At 38.8% G+C, this 15,223-nt stretch overlaps 1 protein-coding gene across 19 annotated transcripts in view; it reads left to right on the top strand.

Annotated features, from left to right (window-relative positions):
• The window catches only part of MTERF1 (mitochondrial transcription termination factor 1), a 477,890-nt gene that overhangs the window by 215,082 nt on the left and 247,585 nt on the right, over window positions 1-15,223 (top strand). The gene's annotated exons all lie outside the window — the stretch shown is intronic.

Genomic DNA, 15,223 nt, shown 5'->3' on the forward strand with positions numbered 1-15,223 from the left:
CACGCACCACCATGCCCAGCTAATTTTTTGTATTTTTAGTAGAGATGGGGTTTCACCATATTGACCAGGATGGTCTCGATCTCTTGACCTCGTGATCCACCCGCCTCGGCCTCCCAAAGTGCTGGGATTACAGGCTTGAGCCACCGGACGTCCCCTTTTTAAAAGAGAAATATAAATAGACGGCTTAGTCACTGTCAAAGGGTAGTCATAAATAACAACAAACCATACATTTTCAAAAGAATTCCAGTACCCTGTTTTCCTTTTGAAATGCTTAATGAAAAGCTGCACAAAAAATTTCCTTGGATTAAGAATTCTGGAATAAACAAGAGGCAGGAACAGAAGTCCACGTGCTCTGTCTTTACTGGCTTTAATTGTTTTGGTTTCAAGCTAAGAAGCAAAATGTTCCTGCCAAGTGAATATTCATGTGCATGGGATGTTTTCTGCTTTGTTTCACTTAGGCGTTTGAAGAAATGTCCTGGTTTGTATCAGTCATACATCATTTTAGTGTAAGAGAAAACACACCCCTTGGAACAATTAAGGACTTGCAACTTATCATTAGAATGAGTAATAAGCTGCAATGTGTATTTAGAATTGGTTTTTAGAAATTAATTACTGAGATAAGTCACGAAATGCTGTACTGTTTTCTAACAATTAAAAACTACAGTTCCACAATTCATCAGTGAGAAATTTGTCAGGGCAATATGTTTATCATTTATCATTTTAGAAAGGGTCCACAAACTTTTTCTGTAAAGAGCCAGATAGTAAATATTTTCAACTGTGAGTCTTAGTAGCGTGCAAGCAGCCGGAGACAGTAAGTAAATGAATGAGCGTGTCTGTGTTCCAATAAAACATTATGTGTTACATGAATTATGTATTACATTTCATAGAATTTTAACATGTCTTAATATCTCATTCTTTTTTTGGTTGTTTTTTAAAACCATGTAAAAATGCAAAAACCATGTTTAGCTTTGAGTTGCAAACCAGATTTGGTACAAGTGCTATAGTCTGCTGACTGTTATAGAATATAAGACTATTATTATTTATACTAAGATGTTTGAGTGTTATTTTGAAGAGCAATGCATTTTTTCCCAATTGAAAATTATTTTATAAGTCTGGTCCAATGATTCCTATTTTTCAAATGCATTATTTGGGCTGTTGGAAGACTGCAGGATGTAGGCTAGCTGAGTGGCATGAGGTTGGACAAATTAAACTCTGACTGCGTTCCTCTCATTATGTTTTAATTCTGTTCATCAGTAAAAGAAACTTGTGCCATTGCCTCACTTGTTGCAATGAATAAATTGGTGTAGTTTTACAATGGAACAACTGCATGGATTCTTTTGCTGCCTGAAGACTTGAGTGTTGGGCTCCTCTTCATAAAAGTTTCCATGACAATCTGGCCTGAGAGAATGACAGGTTTGCCCTCATGGGGAATTTCTCATTAAGGAAGCTTTTCTTTCACTACGAAGCTTTATGGAGGCTTAATAGTGGGTCAAACAGAAAGGACCAAATAGGACCTTTTCATAAACCATACCTTATACCCTCCCTGGCCTGAAAGAGAGTTTGTTTCCTCCTGTGTGTGCTGATGGGGTGATGTTCAGAAGCTGAGAGGTTAGGGAAGACCACCATGCTACCCTGGGGTCCTTACTTCCTTGGGTAACCAAGAGACCCAGACCTAGGCATGTGTTATTAATACATGGGCTAAGCCAAGAATTGTAGGCCCCTAGCTTTGCTTATTGAAAGTCAGTGTGTGAAGTCATCAAGAAAGTGGGCTCTGAGCACAACTGAGTCTTTAGCTGGTTCTGCTATTTTCTAGCTTTGTGACTTTCACCTCTCTGTGCCTCAGTTTCCTCATCCGTAGAAGGGGTATGATGATAATAATTCTTCTCTCGCAAGATTGTTGTGGGGACAAAGTACATTAATATATGTAATGCATCTTAGAACAGCACTTGTCACATGACAGTGATAAATTATAGCTATTGGGATAATTTTCTTTCTTTTTGGCCTTGAAAGTAATACATTTGAAAACTCTTATTTGAAAGAAGATTTCTTTTCTCAGGTATAATCACTAGGACAATCCTTTCATCTCTTCCTTCTCATCCATGTCACTCCTTTATTCTACTGATGTATGTCTTCCAGACACCTTGCCACCCTGGCCTAATATTCATTTTGGATTCTGACCTTTGTTTTCTGCCCACTCTCTACATTTTGTTATATACTCAGCAATCTCCTGGACCTAAATTGAGAAACATTTGGGCCATATATAAAAGGAAAGCCCTGTTCATTAGGTTTAAACTAATATGTTGTCATGTAGCTATAGTATAGCCTAGCCTGGATTTGGTTAGAAATCTATAGGTTATGCAAGGCAGGTTTGTAGTAAGCTGCTCACCCACCTACCCAGAGCTGAGAAGCTGAAAACTTAGAGCCCAGTGGAGAAAACTAATAGTGCTCTGAGCATAGGCTTTATGGCTCGTCATGCTTTAATGGGGCTTCCCAGGGGCTTAGTGGAATGTTCTAAGGACACTCAATAAATACATTTGTGCTTGACTGTATATATTGGGTTTGTTTCTCTTTCCTGCCAACTGCTTTTTGGTTGGAGAGAGAAAAAGCCTTAAATGTGGCTGCACAGTATTTTAAATCCAGCCTAAACTGTTTTATCTTTCCTCCTGGGTCTATTCTGCCTGTGCTGTCTAGAACAGGGCAGGGGTGTGAACAGCTGTTGAGAGAAGCTTTTATTTTTGTTAATTACTAACCTGGATTCATCTACTCCTATTTTCTTGGAAGTGAGGTGCTACTTTTTTGTCTACTCAATGTAGGATTTTTTTTTTTTCTAAGAGTATGTGTTATATAAGTTATGGACAAAAGCAATTCTAAAAAAGTTTAATATGCTTGAATAAAATAAGGCCGTGTTGAAGAAAACCACCTGCAGATAAAGTGTGGGGGGGTGCATAATACTTATGAGAAGTCTTTGGATTTTTCTCTTTAGGGTAACTGTAAAACCCAGTTCTCAGCCCTGTAAGAAACAATGTATGCATAAAATACCTGCTAATTCCTTAAAACAAAACAAAACACACACAAGTCTAGTATTTAATCTCATAATTCTTCACTCCTTAGGTATCTGATTCTATAAGACATCCATATGAGGCACTCTCTTTGACTTAAAAGGGTATTTTGTGCATGCAAGAAATACCCAGAAAGGAATGAGACTTTGCTCCAGATATATTTTTATTTGATTGAAAGAATTAATTTGCTGTTGTATTAATCACTTATGCTTTAGGTTTATGTAGAGTTTACATTTGTTTAGTGATGCATTTTTATCCAGCATGTGAGATTGCTATTGTGTACAAAGGGCAAAACTAAGCCACATGTTAGGACAACCAGGCATGCAAATACCTGAGTCTGTCATTCAGTCCAAAGGTGAAGTACTTCTATCTCTGCAGTATTTTTACTGCAGATTTTCTGGGGTACAACTAGTGTTGCTTATGATAAATCTATGTTTATTTTTCTAAGAGAAAAATAAAAAATAAAACTAGCATTTTTAGTGCTTTGTGGATGCCAGGCATTATTTATACATAACTTTATTTATTCCTCACATTAGGCCTTAAGCATAGGTATTATGCTCATATTATAGAGTGAAAACTGAGGTTTGGGAATTAAATAGTGTATTAGTTCATCCTCATTCTGCTAATAAAGACATACTCAAGACTGGGTAATTTATAAAGAAAAAGAGGTTTAATGGATTCACAGTTTAACATGGCTGGGGAGGTCTCACAATCATGATGGAAGGTGAAGGAGAAACAAAGCCACATCTTACATGGTGGCAGGCAAGAGAGCTTGTGTAGGGTAACCTCCCCTTATAAAACCATCAGATCTCATGAGACTTATTCACTATCATGAGAACAGCACAGGAAAGACCTGCCCCCATGGGATTACCTCCCACTTGGTCCCTCCTACCTGGTTCCTCCCATGACATGTGGGAATTATGGGAGCTACAATTCAAGATGAGATTTGGGTGGGGACACAGCCAAACCATATCAAATAGCTTGCCTAACAGCCACACAACTGGTAGGTTGTAGAGAGACAGGGTTCATAACAAGGTCTGTCTCTTTTCACTAACCCAAATCACTGCCCTTCAAGCAGAGATGGTCTTTGTTGATCATCTAGCAGAAAATGCTCACTTGGGAAAGAGAAAAGTGTTCTGTAAATGAATTTAACCTTTTGTTTTTTGGTTATAGAAATAGATAGAAAAAGAATGCTACTTTTCATATTTTAAAAAAGCAAAAATTTGAAGCTTAAATTACTGAGAAATAGGCACAATTACTTGATTAAATTGTGTATATAAGTCTACATCGAGAGAATTATACGTTTAAAATTATTGCCCCATATAACTAATCAAATCCATAATCTGTGTCAAAGTGAGATATAATTTAATAAGCACAATGTAGACTGAAAAATGAATAGCTAACTGGTTGCTAACGTTAGTGTAATAATTAATTATAGTTTAGTTTTAAGAGAATTGCCAGTGATGGAATAAGAACTCAGGTTTTTGCAAATGCTTAAAAGCAACCACAAGTTACTGCTTCAAAGCAGAGACAAAATAGCCTTCATTTTTCTGCCAGAATCTTCTTTTAGCTCAGATGACCAAATCTACAAAGGAGAAAATGGGGACATTTTGCTATTCTAAAAAGGATTCCTGATATCCTTGTGAGGAAAGTTGTAAAAGACATGTACATTCTTCTAAAATAGGTTATCTATGGGCTATCTTATTACTGCACAAAATTATTTCATTTTTCTTAGTCTTGGCTTCTGTTTTTATCTACAAATGGCAACAACTTCTCAATTTAGGTTTTTGAGAGAGTCAAATGATACGTAAACATGCTTTGGGATGGTTAAAGTGTTATTTATATATAATATGATTTCAATCTATGTCCTCACCAAATCTCATGTGACATGTAATCCCCAATGTTGGAAGTGGTGCATGTGAGAGGTGATTGGATCATGGGGGTAGTCCTTTATGAACGGTTTAGCACCATCTCCTGGTGGTGTTCTCATGATAGTGAGTGAATTCTCATGAGATCTAGTTTAAAAGTATGCAGCACCTCCCCTTTTGCTCTTTCTCTTGTTCTTGCTTGGGCCGTATAAGATGTACCTGCTTCCTCTTTACTTTCCAGCATGATTCTAAGTTTCCTGAGGTATCACCAGAAGCAGAAGGTGTTATGCTTCCAGTACAGCCTGCAGAACTGTGAACCAATTAAACCTCATTTCTTTATACATTACCTAGTCTCAGGTATTTCTGTATAGCAGTGTGAGAACAAACTAATAAAATGTGAAATGGTAAGTACATGCAGACAGTATTTTCTAGTATACTTTACCCTTGTAATTCAGTCTGCCCCTAACCTCTCACCTTTCCTTTGTTATTGCCCTAGGGGAAAACAGGAGGAATGCCACCTCACAGAGGGGGAAGGATAAAGAAGGGAGATAGGTCTTGTCAATCAAAAGGGAGGAGTGAAAAAACTTCAAATTCTAGGTGGCAAAGGGGAAGGAGAAAAATGGAGGAAGAAAAGAAGAGAGGAAGGGAGGTAGAAGGGAAAGAACTCAGCACTAATATACTGACTCCGTGCATTGTGATGAAAATTCCCATAGTGTGAGTAGAAACATCCAGAAATGTTTTAGGAGAACTTGGAATTCCCATCTCTTCTGAAAATGAGAATGAAAGCCTAAGAGGCCACATGACTCTACATCAAATGGAAACATTAGAGCAGTTTTTTTTGGAAGAATCTGCATAGATGGTTCTAAGTTAGCATTTCTAGTTGCCCAGGACCTGTGCAAAGCATGCATAGAATCTAGAAATCCTCCTGAACAAGAGAGAGGAGGTTCAAACATTTCAGAGAACTGGTGAGCTAGAATAGGGCCGATAACACTCTAAAGTCAGATAATACCAACTTTTGGTGAGGAAGTTGGGAAATGCTCTTGCACTGTTAATGGTAGTCTGAGCTAGTACAGCAACTATGGGGAGTTATCTGGCAGTCCTTAGAATTATCAGGACATGTACATGAGGAGTTATCTGGGAGTCCTTAGAGATATCAGGTCATGTACACAGACACCCAGGATTCCCACTCCTGGGTGTATACCCTAGAGCCACTCTGATATAAGACTATAAGGAACATGTATTAGTATATTTATTGGTGCTCTACTTGAGAAGGCAGAAAGTTGGAAGAAATTAAGTGTCCATCACTGGTGGAAAGGATTAGTTAATTGTGGGATACACACACACACATACACACATACACTGTCTATCTAATCTATCTATCTATCTAATATATATATAATGTTTCATCTTGCAGGGCATTTGAGATGAAAGAAAGCTATTAATGGTACATAAATTTCAATATATCTACATAGTATATTAATATATATATATATAATCTTTGTACCATTCAGAATTAATTATCTGGATGTACATAAAGCGACATTGATAGATCTTCCTTAGTCCACTGATTCAAATATCAGTCTCTTATGGAAAACCTCACAGACATGTCTAGAAATAATACTTTATTACCTGTCTGAATATTCCTTAATCCAGTCAAGCTGACACCTAAAATAAGCAATCACAATACCTAAATACAGTTGCATTTATAAACATTAAAGTGGATGCCTGGCAGTGGTTGGGGGAAGGGGAGATGTGAGTGGACAGTAGGAGTTAGGATGAGAAAAGGGAAAAGCATAAAGTTAATAAAACATGATATATGCCTTGTGAAATTGGATGATGATGTACCGTGAACTAAGAGATATAATTCACTCAACTCTGAACCTTAGGTTAAAAAAAAGAAAGCAATGGTTTGTATATCCGAATCATGGTGAATGCATAGGTGTTGTATTGTGATGACTATCTTCAGGTGAGCCTCTACCTTATAAGAGTGACCTTGCAGGGAGTGAGAGTAAGCTACTCATCCATATGACAGAGACAGATGATTTCAGGACCAGGATGGAATTTAGTAAATTGCTTGTTATTTAGTTATCCTGTGCCCTGAAAGATAAAACATTTACCCTTGAGATTAACATTTCATTGGCTGATCAAATTCAATGTACTGCTTATGTTCTCTGTAACGGGAATTTTAAAGTACATAAATTTTTCAGCAAGAGTCTGATATCCGAAAAGATACATTACTTTGATCTGAAATAATTTGAAGTTCAACTGGATGAAATATTGCTACTATTTAAGCTACTTATTTTTAAAATATGGATCCTGTTAATCAGATTGATAGTGTGAAGCTGGAACTCTCTCTGATGACAAGAGATGGAAGGCTAACTACCCTCCACGGTTTTTATTATTCACCAGCTGCTTGTTGACCAGCTACTTTACTTTTCTAAAACCAGGTCTCTTCATCTACAAAATGATTGGGTTAGGTTATCACTCCCTTCAAGATCTAAAAATGCTGTAATTTTACAATAACAAAACCAAAAAGGGTGATCATGTTCCAGTAAATAGAAAGTTATCTCTGCTATACAGTCTATCAATATTGTCTCAGAGACAGGAGAGAAATTGATTATCACTGACTCCAAAGATATGGGTGAGTCAAATTCTGTTTCCACACTATTATATTTGAGTAATCTAGTGCTTGTCAGAATTAGGCATTTTTAAAAGCTCCAGTGTACAAAAATATCTACTACTGATTATTTTTAAGAATAGAATTTGAGCAATGGATCTTATGCTGGTACCTCAGTATAATCCCATCATCAGAGTCAATGATTAGGCATAGTGTTAGAAGTAAAATTAGTAGTACATGTTTCTTTGGGTACTTCCATACAAAAATATCTTGGATGGTGTACAAGATAGCCCTGTAATATAACAATAATAGCTAATATTTTACAACACTGGCATAGACACTGTGCTAGATGCTTTCCAAATATTAACTTGATTCATTTTCACAGCAACCTCATAAAATAGGTACTATGAGTATCCCCTTTTACAGAGGAGATAAATGAGGCACAGAGATGTTAGGCAACTTGCTTAAGGTTACATTGCTAGAAAGTGGGAGAGATGGGATTTGAATCCAGGTTGTCTAACTCAAGAGTCCTTGCTTTTAGCCGCTAGACCTGTTATCTTTAATATGTGGTGAAGCTCAATTTTACATCAAAATTTTAATATTACACTACATAGTTTTCTGGACTATATGTTTTGAATAACGTTCTCATTATTCCACTCATAGCCAATTCTTGGAGGAAGATAATCAGAAAAAAGCCTATTGACTTTGTTCCCTTATTCTGATTTTTCCTTCGACACTGCCTCTTATAGTAATAGGGGAATCTAATATTTATTTGGCTTCTATTCTGTACCAGGCTTCGTGTTTTATGTTTATTAATTTATTCATTCCTTATGACCTATATGGGATGTGCATGATGACCAGCCCATCCTGCTGCTGAGGAGGCTGAGGCTTACAGAGGTTCTGCATTTTGCTCATGGTCATGTATGTCTAGTGAATACCCAAAGGAGCATTTGGCTCCAGAGCCTGTTTCTCCCTTGCAGGATTGCTTCTAAGATACTTAACATCTCCATCCCTAGAGTAAGAGAGTTGTTAAGATGTCATCTTATGTAATGTCTAGTTCTGATTCTCTCTGAGTCTATTATTCATAATGACTCATGGCTCTCCACTTACTAATGGCTAAAGTAGAATTTCAAACCAGGCCCAAAGTTAGGTGCATTTGTCTCTTGTTAGCTTTGACAAATCCCAAATTTGAGCATATTAAGGAACAAAACAAAACAACACATAAAAATTTGATTTTTATTCATTTATCTGGAAACTTTTAAATCAAGCATTGCTATTTACATTATGCAGGCTTTAATTTCATTAATAAAGTATCTTTTTTTTTTTTTGAGATGGAGTTTCACTCTTGTTGCCCAGGCTGGAGTGCAATGGCATGACCTCGGCTCACTGCAACCTCCGTCTCCCAGGTTCAAGCGATTCTCCTGCTTCAGCATCCCGAGTAGCTGGGATTAGAGGCATGCATCACCCAGCTAATTTTTTGTATTTTTAGTAGAGACGGAGTTTCACTATGTTGGCCAGGCTGGTCTTGAACTCCTGACCTCAGGCGATCCACCTGCCTCGGCCTCAAAATACTGGGATTACAGGCATGAGCCACTGTGCCTGGACAGTAAAGTATTTTCTTTTCTTTCTCTTTTTTTAAAATTGTACTTTAGGTTCTGGGGTACATGTGCAGATCATGCAGGGTTGTTGCAAAGGTACACACATGGCAAGGTGGTTTGCTGCCTCCATCCCCCGTCACCTATATCTGGCATTTCTCCCCATGTTATCCCTCCCCAACCTCCCCACCTCCTGCTGTCCTCCCCTACTAGCCCCCCGCAACAAACCCCAGTGTGTGTTGCTCCTCTCTCTGTGTCCATGTGTTCTCATTGTTCAACACCTGCCTATGAGTGAGAACATGTGGTGTTTGATTTTCTGTTCTTGTGTCAGTTTGCTGAGAATGATGGTTTCCAGGTTCATCCATGTCCCTACAGAGGACATGAATTCATAGTTTTTTATGGCTGCATAGTATTCCATGGTGTATATGGGCCACATTTTCCTTGTCCAGTCTATCATTGATGGGCATTTGGGCTGGTTCCAGGTCTTTGCTACTGTAAACAGTGCCACAATGAACATATATGTGCATGTGTGTTCATAGTAGAGTGGTTTATAATATTTTGGGTTTATACCCAGTAATAGTATTGCTGGGTCAAATGGAATTTCTATTTCTAGATCCTTGAGGAATCACCACACTTTCTTCCACAATTAGTGAACTAATTTACACTCCCACCAACAGTGTAAAAGTGTTCCTATTTCCCCACATCCTCTCCAGCATCTGTTGTCTACAGATTTTTTCTTGATGGCCATTCTAACTGGTGTGAGATGGTATCTCAATGTGTCTTTGATTTGCATTTCTCCAATGACCAGTAATGATGAGCATTTTTCCATGTTTGTTGGCCTCATATATATCTTCTTTTGAGAAGTGTCTGTTCATATCCTTCACTCACTTTTGAATGGGGTTGTTTTTTTCTTGTAAATCTCTTTTAGTTCTTTGTAGATTCTGGATATTAGCCCATTGTCAGATGGGTAGATTGCAACAATTTTTTCCCATTCTGTTGGTTGCTGGTTCACTCTAATGATTGTTTCTTTTGCTGTACAGAAGCTCTGGAGTTTAATTAGATCCCATTTGTCTATTTTGGCTTTTGTTGCCAATGCTTTTGGTGTTTTAGTCATTAAGTCCTTGCCTATGCCTATGTCCTGAATGGTTTTGCCTAGGTTTTCTTCTAGGGTTTTTATGGTATTAGGTCTTATGTTTAAGTCTTTAATCCATCTGGAGTTAATTTTAAAATTTTCTTTTAAAAAAGACACTTTTATGTTAGGGAGGGATTTGTTGGGTTAAATCAGATAAAGTTTTGCTGGTATTCCAATTTTTAAAGAAAATTCTAAAAATTGACCTTGCATTTCTAAAGCCCTTGAAGCAAACTTTCTTAGTGAAAAGTATCAGGAGAGAGACTAAGGTAGAAAACAAGGCATGACTAATTGTTGGGGAACATTTCTTCACCCTTGAAAAGAGGTAGAGGAGTGGGAGAGGAAGTGGGGGTATGTGACCCAGATGTCTTATTTATGTTTCCTTATCATGAGTCTTCTTGCTAAAAGTGAAGTGTTGGTAAAGTGGTTTCAGTCTGCCAGAGACTCCTGGCCTTTGTCCAAACCTAACTGAAATATTATCAGAAATACATTCTTTGCTATGTATAGCACCGACAAGTTCTTCTAGTGAGATCCAAACATTGCAGCCAATTAGGCAGGATAATACTGTGCTCCCTTGGGTAGGGAAGAACATGCCCTTTCACTATCTGTCATGCAGGGGTTATCCACCAACTGTGGCTTTGTGTGGCATGTCCAGAGGACTGATGCCAAAGTTTTATTTTGTGAGACAAAAATAAGTAACCCATGATGTGTTGGTGAGCCTCAAAAAGACCATCTAGCTTTTAAACTCTTATTTGGGAAACAAAGAAAGAGATTTAAATCTCATTTATTCTGGAGCAAAACTATAATATATGTATAATTATGTATCTAAATTATTTAAAATAACTGAATGTTCAGCATGGCTACAATAAAAACCTTGATGGAATATGCCTCTGAAGGAGGCTGCATATGGTGACTTTAGGAAAGAAGACGATGGATGATTAATAGGACAAGAAGAAAGGTTGATAGAGGTGACCGTGTGGTAACAAGCTCATAACAAGTTCACAATGGTCACAAATTCACAGAATGTCTAGATGTGATGTGGCAAAATACACAGGGTCCTAAGTATACTTAGAAATGTCATGTGTGCAATGTCTTTATATAGTGCTTATCTCTAAGCAACCCTAAGAGTTTATTAAGAATTAAGATTAGTCTTCACAAAAGTCAAATTGATTAGGAAAGCAAACCTTCTGTTTAGAATTGAGAAAGCTAGGATATGGAGTTTTTGCATAATTTTCTCAAAAATCACGTTTTTGGACTATGTTAACATAGAAGAAAGAAACTGTTTTCTCCTACTTTCTCTCTTCTCACTACTCTCAATACTTCACTTTTCACTTTTGACACCAGATGTATGGCTTTTTCCCACACGAAGCAATTTTCCAACACGGACTGGTTGTCCTACAATTCAATTTAATTCTGTCACTAACTGAAGTTAGCACAGATGTCACAGGTTAAGGGCTCAGTCTCACAAGACTGCCCCCACTTCAGATGTCAACTGAAAGTCTAGGTTGTTGTTAACCTGTGCTTCCATTGAAAGTCCCACAACTCCCTCCTTAGGTTCAGTCATTTGCTAGAGTGGCCCACAGAACTCAGGAAAGTGTTTTACTTACTGTCTCTAACTTATAATAAAAGGCTACAGCCCAGTGGAAGAGATGTATAGAGCAATGTAAGGAGGAAGCAGCAGAAAGCTTCCATACCTTCTCCAGTCTTGTCACTCTCCATGTGTTCAGCTACCTGCAAACTCTCTTTTTTTTTTTCATGGAGGCTTCATTATGTAGGCCAATGATTAAATCATTGGCCATTAGTGATAAATTCATCCTGCAGCCCCTGAGGTAGAACTGAAAATTCCAATTCTCTAATCACAAGGTTGGTTCCTCTGTTAACCAGCTCCCATCCTGGGCCATCCCAGAGCCCCAAACACTAGTCTTCTCATTAGCATACCAAATGATACTTTTGACTTCAGAGATTCCAAGGGTTTTAGGAACTATGTGCCAGGAAACTAGAATAAGACATATATATATGTAACAATTTCACAGACTATAACCCAGGACTTCTTCAGCTTACTGATTAAGAAGTGATGTTTTTCATCTTCACCACATTCCAGCTGAGCACTTTCCTTTGGCTTGCAATCATAAAACTTTGTGTTCTGAAAGGATATCATCTTTTTTGATCCTTGATATGGTTTGGCTCTGTGTCCTCACCCAAGTCTCACCTTGAATTGTAATCCCCATAATTCCCATGTATCAAGGGAGAGACTAGGTGGAGGTAATTGGATCATGGGGGCAGTTTCCCCCATACTGTTCTCATGACAATGAGTGAGTCCCTTGAGATCTGATGGTTTCATAAGTGTCTGAAATTTCCTCTGCGTGCACTCACTTCATCCTGCTGCCCTGTGAAGAAGGTGCGTGGTTCTCTTTTGCTTTCCACCATGATTGTATACTTCCTGAGTCCTCCCCAGTCATGCAGAACTGTGAGTCAATTAAACCTCTTTCATTTATAAATTACCCAGTCTCTGGCATTTCTTTATAGCAAAGTGAGAATGGACTAATACAGTAAATTGGTATCAGGAATGGGGTGCTGCTATAAAGATACCCAAAAATGTGGACACAACTTTGTAGCTGGATAACCAGCAGAGGTTGAAACAGTTTGGAGGACTCAGAAGAAGACAGGAAAATGTGGGAAAGTTCAAAACTTCTTTTTTTTCTCTCTCTATAGCTAATTTTTAAAAAAATATACTTTGAGTTCTGGGGTACCTGAGCAGAATGTGCAGGTTTGTTACATAGGTATACATGTGCCATGGTGGTTTGCTGCATTTATCCCCCCGTTGTCTACATTAGGTATGGTATTTCTCCTAATGTTAGCCCTCTCCAATCTGCCTACCCCCTGCTATCCCTACCCTACCCTCCCCACCCCCTGACAGGCCCCACTGTGTGTTGTTCCCCTCCTTGTGTCCATGTGTTAAATTTGGAACTCCCTAGAGACTTGCTGAATGGCTTTAGACCAAAATGCTGATGGTGATGTGGACAATGAAGTCCAGGCTGAGGATGTCTCAGATGAAGATGAGGAACTTATTGGGAACTGGAGCAAAGGTGACTCTTGCTATGTTTTAGCAAAGAGACTTGTGGCATTTTACCCCTGTTCTAGAGATCTGTGGAACTTTGAAATTGAGAGAGATGATTTAGAGTATCTGGTGGAATAAATCTAAGCAGCAAAGCATTCAAGAAGTGACTTGGGTGCTCTTGAAAGCATTCAGTTTTATGCACTCACAAAGAGATGGTTTAGAATTGGAATCTATGTTTAAAAGGGGTGGAGAGCATAAAAGTTTAGAAAATTTGCAGCCTGACAATGGGATAGAAAAGGAAAATCAATTTTCTGAGAAGAAATTCAAGCCAGCTGCAGAAATTTGCATAAGTAATGAGAAGTCAAATGTTACTCTTCAAGATGATGAGGAAAATGTCTCTAGGGCATGTCAGAGGTCTTTATTTCAACCCTTCCCATCACAGGCCTGGATGCCTAGAAAGACAAAATGGTTTTGTGGGCTAGGCCCAGGGGCTTGCTGCTTTGTGCAGTCTCAGGACTTGGTCCCCTGCATCCCAGTCAGGGCTACCAGTGGCCAACATATAGCTCAGGCTCTTGCCTCAGTAGGTACAGGCCCAAGTTTAACAGCTGACACATGGTGTTGGGCCTGTGGGTGCACAGAAGTCAAGAATTGAGGTTTGAGAACCTCTGTGTAGATTTCAGAGTATGCATGGAAATGCCTGGATGTCCAGGCCTAAGGTTGCTTCAGGGATGGAGCACTCGTGGAGAACTTCTGGTAGGGCAGTGCAAAAGGGAAATGTGGGGTTGGAGCCTCCACATGGAGTTCCCACTGGGGCTCTGCCAAATGGAACTGTGAGAAGAGGGCCACCATCCTTCAGATGACAGAATGGTAGATCCACCAACAGTTTGCACTGTGCACCTGGAAAAGCTGCAGACACTCAACATCACCCTGTGAAAGCAGCCTGGAGGGAGATGTACCCTGCAAAGCCCCAGGGGAAGAGATACCCAAGACCATGGGAACCCACCTCTTGTATCAGTGTGACCTGGATGTGAGACATAGAGTCAAAGGAGATTATTTTGGAGCTTTTAATATTTAATGACTGACTGCCCCACCTGATTTCAGACTTGCATGGGGCCTGTAGCCCCTTTGTTTTGGCCAATTTCTCTCATTTGGAAAGGGAACATTTATCCAATTGTGTCTTAGAAGTAACCAACTTGCTTTTGATTTTATAGGGTTAGGTGGAAGGGACTTGCCTTGTCTCAGATGAGACTTTGGACTGTGGACTTTTGAGTTAATGCTGAAATGAGTTAAGACTTTGGGGTACTATTGGGAAGGGCATGATTGTGTTTTGAAATGTGAGGACATGAGTTATTGGAGGCACCAGGGCAGAGTGATATGGTTTGGCTGTGTCTCCACCCAATCTCACTTTGAATTGTAATCCCCCTAATCCCCATATGTCAAGGGTGAACCCAGGTAGTGATAATTGGATCATGGGGATAGTTTCTCCCATGCTGTTTTCATGACAATGAGTGAGTCTCATGAGATCTGATGGTTTTATAAGTGTCTGGCATTTCCTCTGCTTGCAGTCACTCTGTCCTTCTACTCTGTGAATAAGGTGCCTGCTTCTCCTTTGCTTTCCACCGTGATTGTAGGTTTCCTGAGGCCTACCCAGCCATGCAGGACTGTGAGTCAATTAAACCTCTTTCCTTTATAAATTACCCAGTCCCAGATATTTCTTCATAGCAGTGTGAGAATGGACTAATACAAGCCTTTTGCTTGAATCCTCTCTGTTTACCCTTTACATATTTTGAATATCTCTAATGATGATATAGTTGAGTAGTAGCGCTTTGTCTTAGTCTGTTTTGCATTATAATATGATTTGGATATTTGTCCCCTCCAAATCTCATGTTGAAATGTC

This window comes from Cebus imitator, unplaced genomic scaffold (assembly GCF_001604975.1).
Source record: "Cebus imitator isolate Cc_AM_T3 unplaced genomic scaffold, Cebus_imitator-1.0 Scaffold98, whole genome shotgun sequence".
Lineage (NCBI taxonomy): Eukaryota > Metazoa > Chordata > Mammalia > Primates > Cebidae > Cebus > Cebus imitator.